The sequence below is a fragment of the Malania oleifera genome, chromosome 12 (assembly GCF_029873635.1).
Source record: "Malania oleifera isolate guangnan ecotype guangnan chromosome 12, ASM2987363v1, whole genome shotgun sequence".
Taxonomy (NCBI): Eukaryota; Viridiplantae; Streptophyta; class Magnoliopsida; order Santalales; family Ximeniaceae; genus Malania; species Malania oleifera.
The window spans coordinates 29,212,776-29,226,451 of NC_080428.1; positions in this window are offsets into that span (position 1 = coordinate 29,212,776).

Below are 13,676 nucleotides of genomic sequence, written 5' to 3' on the forward strand. Positions count from 1 at the left end.
TATCAAATAGCACCTTAGTAGAAGAAACAAACACCAAACTAATGTCGAAAAAAAAAAGGCAGAACGAGCTGCAAGTTCACACACACACACACATGTGCGCCTAATAGACTACTCAGGCATGAATGTTTTTTCCATTCTTACACGGCCACATGAACAACATAGTTATAATTGAAGATTCATGCATTACCTAAAATTGAAACATAGAGATGTCTTGATGAATGAGAGAGATATTTCAACGACAAACTAAGCACTAAAGGATTACAAATAAGGAGGTTAATGGCAAAGTCGGCTCCAAAGCATCCTCACAAGGATCTCTAGTTTAGTGCAGAAGAGAAAAGAAAACTTAAAAAATACATTGAAACCATTTTAAAAAATATGAAGGCAATTGTCATTGAAAATATGAAGTCAATCATATAACAATGGATCATCTAATAAGATTTTGTTTTCTCTAAAAAAATCAAAAGAAATCAAGATAATGAGGATTTTAATAATTATGCGATAAAATATTATCTGTCCGACGCACAGTTGTTGAATTGAATTACAATAGAAGGGCTTTTTTCCATTTTCACTTTTTTAATTTTATAGATTTATTTAATTGCTAGGCCCACTTTTTAATTTTTGATAAATTTAATTCTACTAAAAAAGGAGAGAAAAATACAACAAAGAGGGGTAAAAATAAGGAGAATAAGATCTTTTTCGTTTACAGAATGAAAATAGCGATAAAATCAAAGAAAAACAAACCCAAGACATTTAATGAAGCAAATCAAACCAATCCCACAATATGTTTTCCATAGAAACATGATGAAAGAAACCGTTTGCTCAAACCCAAGAGGCCACAAGCAACACCACTCAACTCCAACGGAAGTTATTAGAAGTAGGCCACACCTTTAATAATTTTGGCAATTCTGCACTCTAGCAATACGTAGAACAAAGTTTTCCTATCTTTTACCTAACCAAAGCCTAAAAGAATAGTGCCCCAACCAACCGCTTACATCATGCATGCAAAGCATAAACAACTGTCTTGACTATCTAATGACAGCATAGAAGGGAACATACTAATGATATCCACATACCTCAGGCGAACCTAAAGCAATTCCAATCAAAACAAACCACTTTTCAGAAAGATCACGTCAAGAATTAATTAACTAATTGTTCACCATAATAATTGATCCCTCAAACATCTTTACACGTTCAGAGTCACCTACATGGGAGAAGCAATTAGACCCACTATAGACACCCTATTTCTACCATAGCCAGATAGAACAAGGGGTATATTCTTATTTTCATTATTATTATTATTATTACCTTATTTTTATTAATATTATTTTATTATCACTATTATTTTATTATTATTATTATTATTATTATTACTATTATTATTATTATTATCACTATGATTTTTATTGTTGTTATTTATATTATTATTATTATTATTATTATTTTCACTATTATTATTATTATTATTAATTATTTTCCTATATTGATATAAGTAACTTATTATTATTACTATTATTTTATTATTATTATTATTATTATTATTATTGGTACTATTACTATTAGTATTATTATTATTATTAGTATTATTATTATTATTTTACTGATAGTATCTTTATTATTTTTATTTTTACTATAATTATTTATTATTAGTAGTATTATTATTATTATTACCTTATTGATCCTTATATTATTATAATAATAATTATTATTATTATTCTTATTACTATTTTCATTATTACCATAATAGTAAAAGCAGAAAAAAGAAAATAAAAAGAAAAAGAAAATCAAAAAGGAAGTTTTTTTTTAGGGTTTTCAGAATTTTTTTTTTATATAAGGAGGGAGGCGCACAACAAGGGGGCACGGGCAGTGCGCAGCAAAAAAGAAAGAGGCCTCCTTTACTGTTTGCTTCTTCTGCTTCTTCTTCTTCTTCTTCTTCTCAGTTGCTGCAACAGCAGTGGCCTCACTCCTTGCTGCCTCCTTCATCCTCACACTCCACCAACATCCAGTAGACCCCATGGCCACGCAGCTCTGACAATCCTCCCAGCCACCACAGCTGAAAGCCACGCAGCTTTGCAGCCCCTCTGCACAGCTCCGGCCACATGGAGCACTCCGTCACCGTCCCTCTCTTCGGCCCACCAGCACCAGCAGCCACCGCCAACAGCACTGTGGCCTCCTCTGAGCAGAGCATTCCCATCCTCATCACCGCCTCTATTCCTGACGCAGCAAGCTGCCACGCCACTATCCGCCAACCTCATGACCAACCTCTGCTCCAGCCATCACCACTGCACAAACCCACTCCTGCTCCCGGCAAGATCCCCTAGTTCTCCAGCGGTATCCCCCCTCTGCAAGTACCTCCACTGTAAGTACCTCCCTACCCCTCTGCTGTATATACATACACACATATACAAATATATACATATATTGATTCAACTTGTGTTTTATTATATAAAGTTTAAGTTTTTTTTCATTTTGCTTCTGCATCTGTGTGTATATCCTGCAAAACGCACACTGCACACACACACAGCACACATAGAAACACACACACACACACAACACACACTGCAAAACACACACTGCACACACACACAGTACACACACTGCACACACACATAGCCCACACAGTAAAACACACACAGCACACACACGTTTTGGTTGTAAAGTTTAAATTTTGCTTGGTTATTGTTTTAGGATTTTTAATAATTAATGTTCATATTTATAAATACTAATTTGTTTATCTTCATTATTGTAGGATTTTTTTTTTCTTTTTATTGCCAAGGTAAGATTTCATTTGTAATATTTAAATGTAATAATTTCTGTTGTCATATTTTTAGTGCGCAATATTCAAGTTGCATGTGTAATATGTATTCTTAGATTTCGGGTTGTTATCTTGTTGTGGTTCTTATGTGTAAGATATGTTTTTTTTTTTTTTATTCATGCTCATATTGTATGTTAACTTTGTATTATATTATTAGTATTTTAGAATTTTGGTCATATTATATATCATGTTAGGATTTTTAGTAGATTAGTTGTAGTATATGTGGTATTTTAGAACTATAATTGTATGTGTATTTAGTATTCTAGAATGTTAGTCGTATTATGTATTTAACAACTTAGGATTTATAAGTAACATCATACATCTAATTTAGTATTTTAGGTAACTTTTAATATAGCGTCTTAAGTAATACTATATATTTATTATTATTATGATACTTTCAGTATGTTAATATATAAGGTATTATTTATTATGGTAAGTTTAATATTTCAGGTAATATAATATATTTGGTGTTTTGGTATCATGCTATCATATTATAAGTTTAGTATATATAGTGTTACAGTAATTTGTTACGTATTATAGTTTTTGTGGATATTTATTATTATTATTATCTTGATTATATGTATTATGGTATGTTTGAGTATTTTTGTTTATAACGTACATGTAGTATTTTAATATTATGGTATGTTCATTATCTTAGTCTATATTATATATTTTATATTCTACTATTATTGGTATGTTGGATATTTTAGCTCGTGTTATATATTTAGTCTTATAGTACGGTGGTATGTTTAGAATCTTAGCAAATATCATATATTTATATCTAGTATTTTGTATTGTTCTAGTTTTAGTATTTTAGCTTCTATTATATATGTTGATTAGTATGTATTGTGGTATCCTAATATTCTAGTTTATTACTATTTTTTTTATCTTTATTATTATGTTTAAATTATTATATCTATTATCCAAAACCTCCCAAACTAGTATTTTCATACTTAGGAAAACCCATAAGATTTCTAAAATTTGGGAGTGTATTTTATAAAGTTATTTTTGATTTTTAATTCCTATGATTTTAATGCTGGGGTATGAGCCTTTGGGCTTCACGTACCTTTGAATCTGAGGGAATATGTAAATATTTATATTTTATATATATATTTTTGTATTATTTATTTACTTATTTATTTATTTATTCACTTTGCACGTGTATTAATAAATTTACTAGAAGAGTAATTTTAAAGACTTTTTAGATTAACTTAGGGATAATTCTAAATTAATTAGGTACCGTTCGTAAGAATGGGCGCGTAGGGGGTGCTCGTACTTTCCCCTCGCGTAACCGAACTCTCGACCCCAGATCTGGTAACGTAGACCCATTCTACCCCTAACGGGGTAGTAATCATGTGTTCTAACCACACTAAAAGGTTAGTGGCGACTCCAATATTCTTTGTTTTTCCTAAAAATTTAAAATTGATTTTTATTTCGCCGCCCAGGGCACACGCGCTCCCGGGATGTCGCGACACCCACGTTACAGAAAAAGATGAAACATAACCTTTTACAGCCATGAGGGAAAATAAAGGTTTCTAACATTCAATTGACCAAAGATAAACAGAGGTCTGCATAACCATACCCAAAATTTTTGTGGTAATCCACTTCCAAAATATAATCTATGCAGTAATCATGCAAATTTGGTTAAGCAAACATATTTTTTATCACAGAAAGAAAGTAGAAAGAGAAAAATTAAAATTGTCACCTGCTCGAGCATCTTATGAGACTTCACTTTTGCTTTGATCTCAATATTAAATATTTGCAAGTGATCCTGAGTTGTTTAAGGAAGTTCGGCTTCAAAAGGAATTCAAAATTCATAAGGCATAAGTAGGAGTAAATGAAAGACATAAAAAATGTGGCATGAATTGATAACAATATAAAATTTCATTTTTAGCTAGCACCTGGAACATCACTGACAATAAAAAAAATTGATAAAGAACTACACCAAATAATTTATCTGCTAAACACGTTTAAAGCTATGAAAATATTAAAAAAAGGACCACACAAAGAGGCCTTTGTGTTTAGAAATAATTTCCCCAACACAGTAGCTTCACTACTAAAACAAGCCCCCAAAAATATATATATATTTTTAAACTGTCACTTAAATCCATTTTTATAAATATTTGTATGATTTTTAGTTGTTTAAGATAAAACCAAAATTAGTGGGAACAAGGACTGTTGTCATAGTCTTCGGCAATCATGCCCAATACAACACAATCTAAAATGTGATGCAGTGGAGTATGCATTTTGAAATTAGAATTGAGCATACATAGCAAACTACTTTCAAATAAGAGATAACATCCTCTAGTATAAATGGAGAGGAATGCAACATCAAACTGTTTAATGTTCAAATTTCCTTCTCACTTTGTCAAGGCCACAAACTATTTAGTCACCAACTTAAAAAGCACTCACAATACGACATTTCCTATTTGTACAAGGCTTTGTGTGTTCCACAACCTTTACCTGTGCAAGTTTTCCTTTTCCTATCCCCAAAATCTCTTCCCACGCAAGCTCAAGCTTTGTGAAGGAAAGAAATAAAGAAAAATATATTGGATCAAAAAATAGAGCATATGTAGAGCAATATACACAAGAGTTGACACTTGATACCATCCAACCTCATGCTTCCCTAAAAAGGTGAGATCACTTAGAAACTGCCGTTATGCAGTAGTGTTATTCAACTGACTGCATTAAGTGCATCAAATTAAAATTCAACCTAGAAGAAAATATTTGTGAAGCAAAGAATCACGGAAGCAACAACGCATGTGATGAAAGAGAGCAGTCATATCAATGTATCTTGTCATTTTAGTTATTATTTCCAGTATAGACAGAAGGATTATCACTTTTTCTGCAACTAGCGTTAATGACACGCAATCCTGAGGTAAATAATGTTCAGTGAAGCAATGTTTATCACGGTAGCAAGAACACCTTAGTGAGCCAAATCAAACAAATTTAGAGTCCTCATATCCATTTAACATTAAATAATTGCTTTAGAAAATGTTTTTTTTTTTTTAAAATGCATTTGAGTTAAACTCAAAATGCTAAAAATAATTAATGATTAGCTTGAAGCAGAAATATTATGTATAAATTCTATACCAATGAGCTATTAAAATGAATGAAAACAGGTGAATGCACATAAGAGCCACAAAAAGCTGGAACAATCCTAACTTTAAAAGCAAGAATTCTGGAATTTGGATTCATTAGAGCAAAGTCCGCAGTGACTGATCTGCTCAAGGGCTACATTGGTATGCTCATATCAATGATAACAACACTGTTTTGTTGTGCTGTTTCTTGAACACATATATACTTATCGGACTCCATTGTAACATATGTAAATGTGATAAACTGTGGATTAATCCCAACGCTTTGCTGCTACAAATGTATATAAGATCAAACAGAATTACTGTTCAAATTCGTTCTTTCTTTTTTAAAACATTACACCAACACTACTTTACGCACACAATAAGTAGTAAAACTTCTCAATATTAAAACTATAGATCCTGCACTGTTAACTATTAATATTACGTAATGCGGGCAGATCCAAACATGCACCGTGAGAATTGTCAGATAAATAACCAAGGAGAGCAGCATTGAGACAACAAATCAAGCAAAGCAAGGACATAAAAGAATCTGAACAAAGAAGATAGGCTAGCCCCCAGAATTCTACAAAGCTGACCCTTTTGGCACATCTTTATCCAATTAGCTAGATTTGTCCTTCATCGATTCCAAGCTTTCACCAGTTTGTTAACCTCCGGTTTCAGGACAAGTTGCCTCAATAATAAAATGGTACAAATAATCACAAGTAAATGACATTACTAAAAAAAAACAAAAAAACAACTCTGTCGTATCAAAATCACTAAATCACAAAATATATTTTACTTTGATATAATGTTTTCCATGGATAATCTACCTTCATTTCCTTTTTTTGAGGAACGAGTGTTCAGCTCTTCTTCCCTCCACTATCTCTCCATCCTAGGATAATTGAAAATTTTAAATTAAAAAAGAAGGAAAGTAAATAAGCTTGTGTATCCACTTAAGGAAATAAAATATCAGTACAAGCAAATAAAAAGCACAATGTGTGAAAACAATGGCAATGATATGCAGCATGATGAAATAAGAAGCATATGGTCCATCCATGAGTGGCATGTGCACACAGAAGGAGAGGAAGAGATCTACCCAACAAATAAAATATAATTACAAAGTAAACCTTCAAGCTCAACCATAGTAGCTAAGGGTGCAATGCACATTGAGACACAAAGGGTATCTAAAACCTAGGTGCAAGCCAAAGGCACGTGCATTAGGTTATGCCCGCATTTGTTAAAATTCTAAGTAAAATACCTTGCATAATGGATTCTTGATTGTAAACACATTAGTACTAGAAACTAAATTTTACAATATCAAAATATTCAATACTAGGGCATGAAAAAATTAATACTATAACACTAATTTTCAAGAAACGTAGTGGGTGGGGGAGAAAGCAAGAGAATTTGATAAATCATGATTTAAAGTTTGGTTTGTTCCTAGGAGGGAATTTCCTTTTGGTTTCTTCTATGTGTAGAGAGGAAGTTGTTGTGCACATAAGAAGAAGATCAATGGTAATCACACTATGGATCTTGGGCACATGCCAAGTAAAGACAGCAGAAGTAATTTCTTGCAAGAAACATGAATACAATCATATTTATGAAGGTGAAACTTGGACGCTAACTTCTCTTGGCACCCAAGGCTTGTACCCTCTTTTCGACCTACAAAACTTATTACATTCCACCACAAATTACAAAATCAAGCCCAAAATGAAAACTCAGAGCTAACTGCCAAATACTACAGCCAAAGATTAAAATAACTAAAATTCCCCTACAATTAAAAAAAAAAAAAAAACAGAGAACTAACATACTAAAACTTTAAGACAACTTAAGAAAATATAAACTAAAATCCTACAATGTACTAAATAACCTCCCAATTGGTCCCAAATCATCTTAGCATTGCTGAATGACAACTCTAGCTTTTAATCAAGGGCCTCGCTGTTTCTTTTGTAAACTTAATGTGGCTACAATAGTCTCATTGTTCCCATCAGCAAATAGGAATATTGAAAATTTTAAAATTCTAATTTTTCCTCTGGGGTTAAAAAGTCATGGAGCCTCATTAGTTTATAGCTTGTTTCCAGTAACCGCATAAAAAAAAGCCCATATTAGACCGAACTTGAGAGGAGAAAGACCTAACAGGAGTTGCCTATGTGCATTGTCACATAGGCATATAAAAGAAGGGTGGTCTTTCAGCCTCGTTAGTTTACAGTTTGTTTCGAGTAACCGCATCAAATAAAGCCCATATTCAACTGAACTTGAGTGGAGAAAGACCCAACAGGACTTGCCCATGTGCATTGTCACGTAGACATATAAAAGAAGGGTGCTTGGGCACACTCATCTAGTTGACTAAATAAGAATTTGATGAAACTGAGTATTATAATGCAGAAATAAATTCCCAGCGTGATATTAGTGAAAAAAAAAAAAGTGAAAGTTGCTTGTTATCACTAACCAAAATTATGAAAATAAAAACCAAATATAAAACCTTAAAAAATAAAAATAGCAGCTTAGCTTGTTATATTCCCACAAGGCCAAAACTGAACAAACTAAAAAAAAAAAAAAAACTGATTTGGCACATAACCATTTTTTGTCATTAGGTCACATAACAATTAACTATTATACCATTCTTTAATCACTATAAATTTTCCATCATTTACGTAACAATTTAATGGTACCATTACAAAGCCTTAGTAAATCAAGCACTAGAAATAAATACAACGCAAGAATCATTTAAAATATGATTATAATAATGAAAACATTTTTTGAATTAGTACTCCAAGAACAATACCATTTATATGACGGCTGAAACATTTTTTTTAAAGAAGTTTCTTGTTCTTTAAAATTTTTAGAAATTTACAGGAAATTCTCTTTCTCTAGAAGCCTTGGATTTTTATTTATATTGGATTTGGATAAGATGTAATATAAAATTGTATTCAAATATTTCAATATCCACCAAAATCAAAACGCAAGCTTTTGTTTTTATTTTTATGTGCGATGATTTTATCACCCAAAAAAAAATTGAATATTAAACTTCTACAGAAATAGGTTGCCACAAAAACAAAATCAGGAAAATCTACCTTTAAATTGTTGCCACAAAACTAGGAATAAACAACAAAAGATGAAAGTTACCAACAAGGAAAAACATATCATCGCCACTACTTTTTTCTAGTCAAAAGAAAAAAAACAAAACAAAACAAAATGATATTAAATAGCACCTCAGTAGAAGAAACAAGCACCAAACTAATGTTGAAAAAAAAAGCAAAACAAGTTGCATGTTCACGTACACAAACATATGTGAGCACCCGATAGACAACTCAGGCATGTATGTTTTTACCATTCTTACACGGGCACATGAATAGCATAGTTATAATTGAAGATCCATGCATTACCTAAAATTGAAACCTAGATGTCTTGATGAATTAGAGAGATATTTCAATGACAAACTAAGCACTAAAGGCATACAAATAAGGAGGTTAATGGAAAACTCGCTCCAAAGCATCCTCACAAGGATCTCTAGTTCAGTGCAGAGGAGAAAACAGAACTTAAAAAACACATTGAAACCATTTAAAAAAATATGAAGGCAGTTGTCATTGAAAATATAAAGTCAATCGTCTAACAATGGATGTAGACACCCTATTTTTGCCCTAGCCAAATAGAACAAGGGGTCCCCTCTTATTATTATTATTATTATTATTATTATTATTATTATTATTATTATTATTATTATTATTATTATTTTCCTATATTATTAGTACTTTACTATTATTTTGCTTGTATTTTTATTATCATTATTATTATTATTTTTCATTTTTATTATTATTACTAGTACTTTTACTATCTTTTTTTTCTTTTTACTTTACTATAATTATTTTTCATATTTATTTTATTGTTTGTGATATATTATTATTATTATTATTATTATTATTATTATTATTATTATTATTATTATTATTGTTATTTGTTTATTATTATTATTACTGTTATTTGTTTTTTATTTATTATTATTATTATTATTATTTATTTTCCTACATTATTATAAGTAATTTATTATTATCACTATTATTTATTTATTATTATATTATAATTATTTTATCTTTATTATTTTTATTTTTTGCTATAATTATTTATTACTATTTACTATTTAGTAGTATTATTATTATTATTACCTTATTGATATTTATATTATTATTATTTCCATTTTCATTATTACCATAAGAATTAAAAAAAAAAAGGAGAAAAAGAAAAATAAAATCCAAAAAGGAAATTTTTTTAGGGTTTTCAAAAAAAATTTTATAAGAGGGGAGGCCAAGACAGCCAAGGGGGGAGGACATGGAGGCTGCGCACAGCAGCGCAGCTGGAGGCCAAAAAAGCCAAAGAAAAAAAGACCTAGCCTTCACTCCATCTCTCCCATTCTCTCCTTCCCTACAAAGCCCCCTTCTCCATCTTCTTCTTCTTTCCTCCATCACAACCACCAGTCCCCGCTGTCACCGTCACAACTCCAAGCCAATCTCCGGCAACCTGCTCCAAGCCAATCTCCGACAATCTGCTCCAAGCCTATCTCCAGCCTTCCAACTCCGGCCACCATCCTTCCCACGGCACCTGCTGCAACCAACTCCAAGTCCATACGCAGACCAGCCGTGGCGTAGCTCTTCTCCGGCACAGATCCGAAGACCTCCTACCAGTTTCAGCATCGCAAGCTTCCCCTACACCAGCTCTTCTCCGAACAGAGCACTGCACACACACTGCACACACACACACAGCACACACACACTGCACACACACACACACAGAGCACACACGCAGCACACACACACAGCACACACACACTGCACACACACACAGCACACACAGAAACGCACACACACTGCACACACACACAGAGCACACACACTGCACACACACACAGCACACACACTGTCACACACATGAATTTTGTTTTATTTTTATTTACTTGTTTATTTATTTATTTTACATCTTTATTTGTTTTGGAATATTTGAGACACTAACATTGTTGCTTACTTTTGCAGGCACATATACATGTCTATATATATATATACATATACATGTACATAGGTTTTTATAATTTTTATAATCATTTTAATTTTTGATACGCAGGGTAAGTTTTGATTGTATTATTCATATAAGTTAATTTTCTTGAGTGCGGAATTTTTATAGTCGGAACTTGTCTAGATATTTAAAGTTTAATGTTATTTTATTCGTTGGATTGTTAATATTATTGTTGCATGTTTAATACGTAGCTAGAATAGTTATTGTAATTATTTACTTAATCCATATGTTTAGGGCTATTTAGGGTTTTCATGGTTGATGCATGTTCAATTTTAATTACTTAGGATTTTCTTTATGTGTTATCTATACTCATATTAACATTTTCTGATATTTAGTATTCGTATTCTAATATTTTATCATGTTTACATATAAAGGTATCAATCATTATGGTAAGTTTAGTGTTTTGGTATATATTTTGCTTAGTATGATATTGTATATAATATTATGATATAATTATTATTTAGCTTCACTTATTAAGGTTTTTTTTTTTTATAGATGGTATTACCTTGTATAGTATCTTGAGTGTTTTAATATATATATATATATATATATATATATATATACATATGGTATTTTATTGCCTGTTTTGAAAGTTGTAATATTTTAATAGATATGCTTATTATCATTACTATTTTTATATGCATTGTGATAATTTAATATTTTAACTTATTATCTTATTAATATATAGTAAAACCTCCCATACTAGTATTTTCCTATAAAAATTTTATATACAATTTCAAAATTTTGGGAGCATATTTTCTTAGATATTTTATTAATTTTTATTATCCCTATGATTTTAATGCTAGGGTATTAGCCTTCGGGCTTTACGTACCTTTAAGCTCTGAGGGAATATATGTATATTATATTATATTTTATTTATTTATTTATTTATGTATATTTATAAATTCATAAAAAGGAGTAATTTAAAGACTTATTAGATTAACTTAGGGATAATTTCAAATTAATTAGGTACCGTTCGTAAGAACGGGCGCGTAGGGGGTGCTTGTACCTTCCCCTCGCGTAACCGAACTCCCGAGCCTAACTCTGGTAATGTAGACCGATTCTACCCCTAACGGGGTAGTAATCATGTGTTCTAACCACACTAAAGGTTAGTGGCGACTTCGACATCCATGTTTTTCCTTAAAAATAAAAATGATTTTTAATTTCGCCGCCCGGGGCACACGCGCTCCCGGGACGTCGTGACAGCTTGGCGACTCCGCTGGGGACTTAGAGAGTCGAGCCATTAATTAATTAGAAATTATCTCATGTTCTAATTTAATAAATCTTTTAATTACTCCTTATTTTGTGAATATTGTAATTTGTAAGTAACTTTGATGAATTGTAGATATTTTACTTCCATAATTTGTAAATAACCTTAATTAATTGAAAATATCTTGTTTCCTAATTTTTTTTGAATACTAATTGTAGATATTTTATTTCCAAATATTATGAATAAGCATATTAATTGTAGATATTTTGAAGAAGCATATTAATTACCGATATTTTGTGTACTAATCGTAAATATTTTGTTTCCTTATTCTTTTGTTTCCAAATTTTTTGTGAATAAACATATTAATTGCATATATTGTGTTTCCTTATCTTTTGAATATATATATATATATATATTAATGGTAGATATCTTGTTTCCATATTATTTATAGTATGTGAATAAATGTGGGGATAGCGGGATTAGGTTAAATTTAAATTCACACACTTTCACACTCTATACCAGAGCTTTCCTTACTAGGATTAGATAGGAGTGTAATAGCGTCAGTCCCTTCGTGGCAGAGCTTGATGGGACCCGCGAACCACTCCACTCAGTATGGGTTTTATCCGGACCCCAATGGGGGAGGATGGAATTTCAAACTGGGGACCTTTTGTCAATAGGGTTAGAGCCTACCCACACATACTTGTATATAGCTTTCCTTAACTAGGATAGTGCCATGACGAACCCTGTATATACATACCTACCCTAGGTTGGGACATCCTTATCCCCATACCGTCTATTGTATATATGCTGTGAGATACCTTGTATTATACTATGCATGCTGCATCCATTTTAGACTTACATACTACTTATCCAGTATTCTAAAAAAGCCCAATAATGAGACCATGGCCCATCCTTTCAAAAAACAAAAACGAAGCGCTTGGCCCAAACATTTTTAAAATATGGGTCGGCCCAACCCTTTTCAAATAACTCGGGCCCAATTTTTTAAAAACAAATCTTGGGCCTGACCTTTTCCTAAGCAAAAACTCGGCTCATGCCTAAGTTTCGAAAAGGGGCAAACCCAGATTTCAAAAGAGGACTTCAACCCCATTGCCTAAAAATTTGGGCCAACATTTTTTCAAGTAATCCAAGCCCAATTCCTTTTCAACTACGGCCTTAACCCATCATGAAATAGCTCGAAGCCCATATTTTAAAATACTTAAGGCCCAAGTGCACACTAAAGTCCACAAGTCCACATTGAATGAATCCGATGGGTTGACTAGCCTGGGTTAACCCCAACCTCAGAACATAATTTGACCCTTTATAAAATCTGAGGTACATGGACCATCATCAAGGAAATGAATGGGTAAGGGAGAAATTGAATTGAAATCGTGGCCCATCAATGGTCATGTTAATCTTGACCCATTTCATTAGTGGGATTTTTCTAGAATTCTAGCTAAGTAGTAATTTAGGACATCATATTCATGCATTTCATTTCATACATAGTCATGCACGA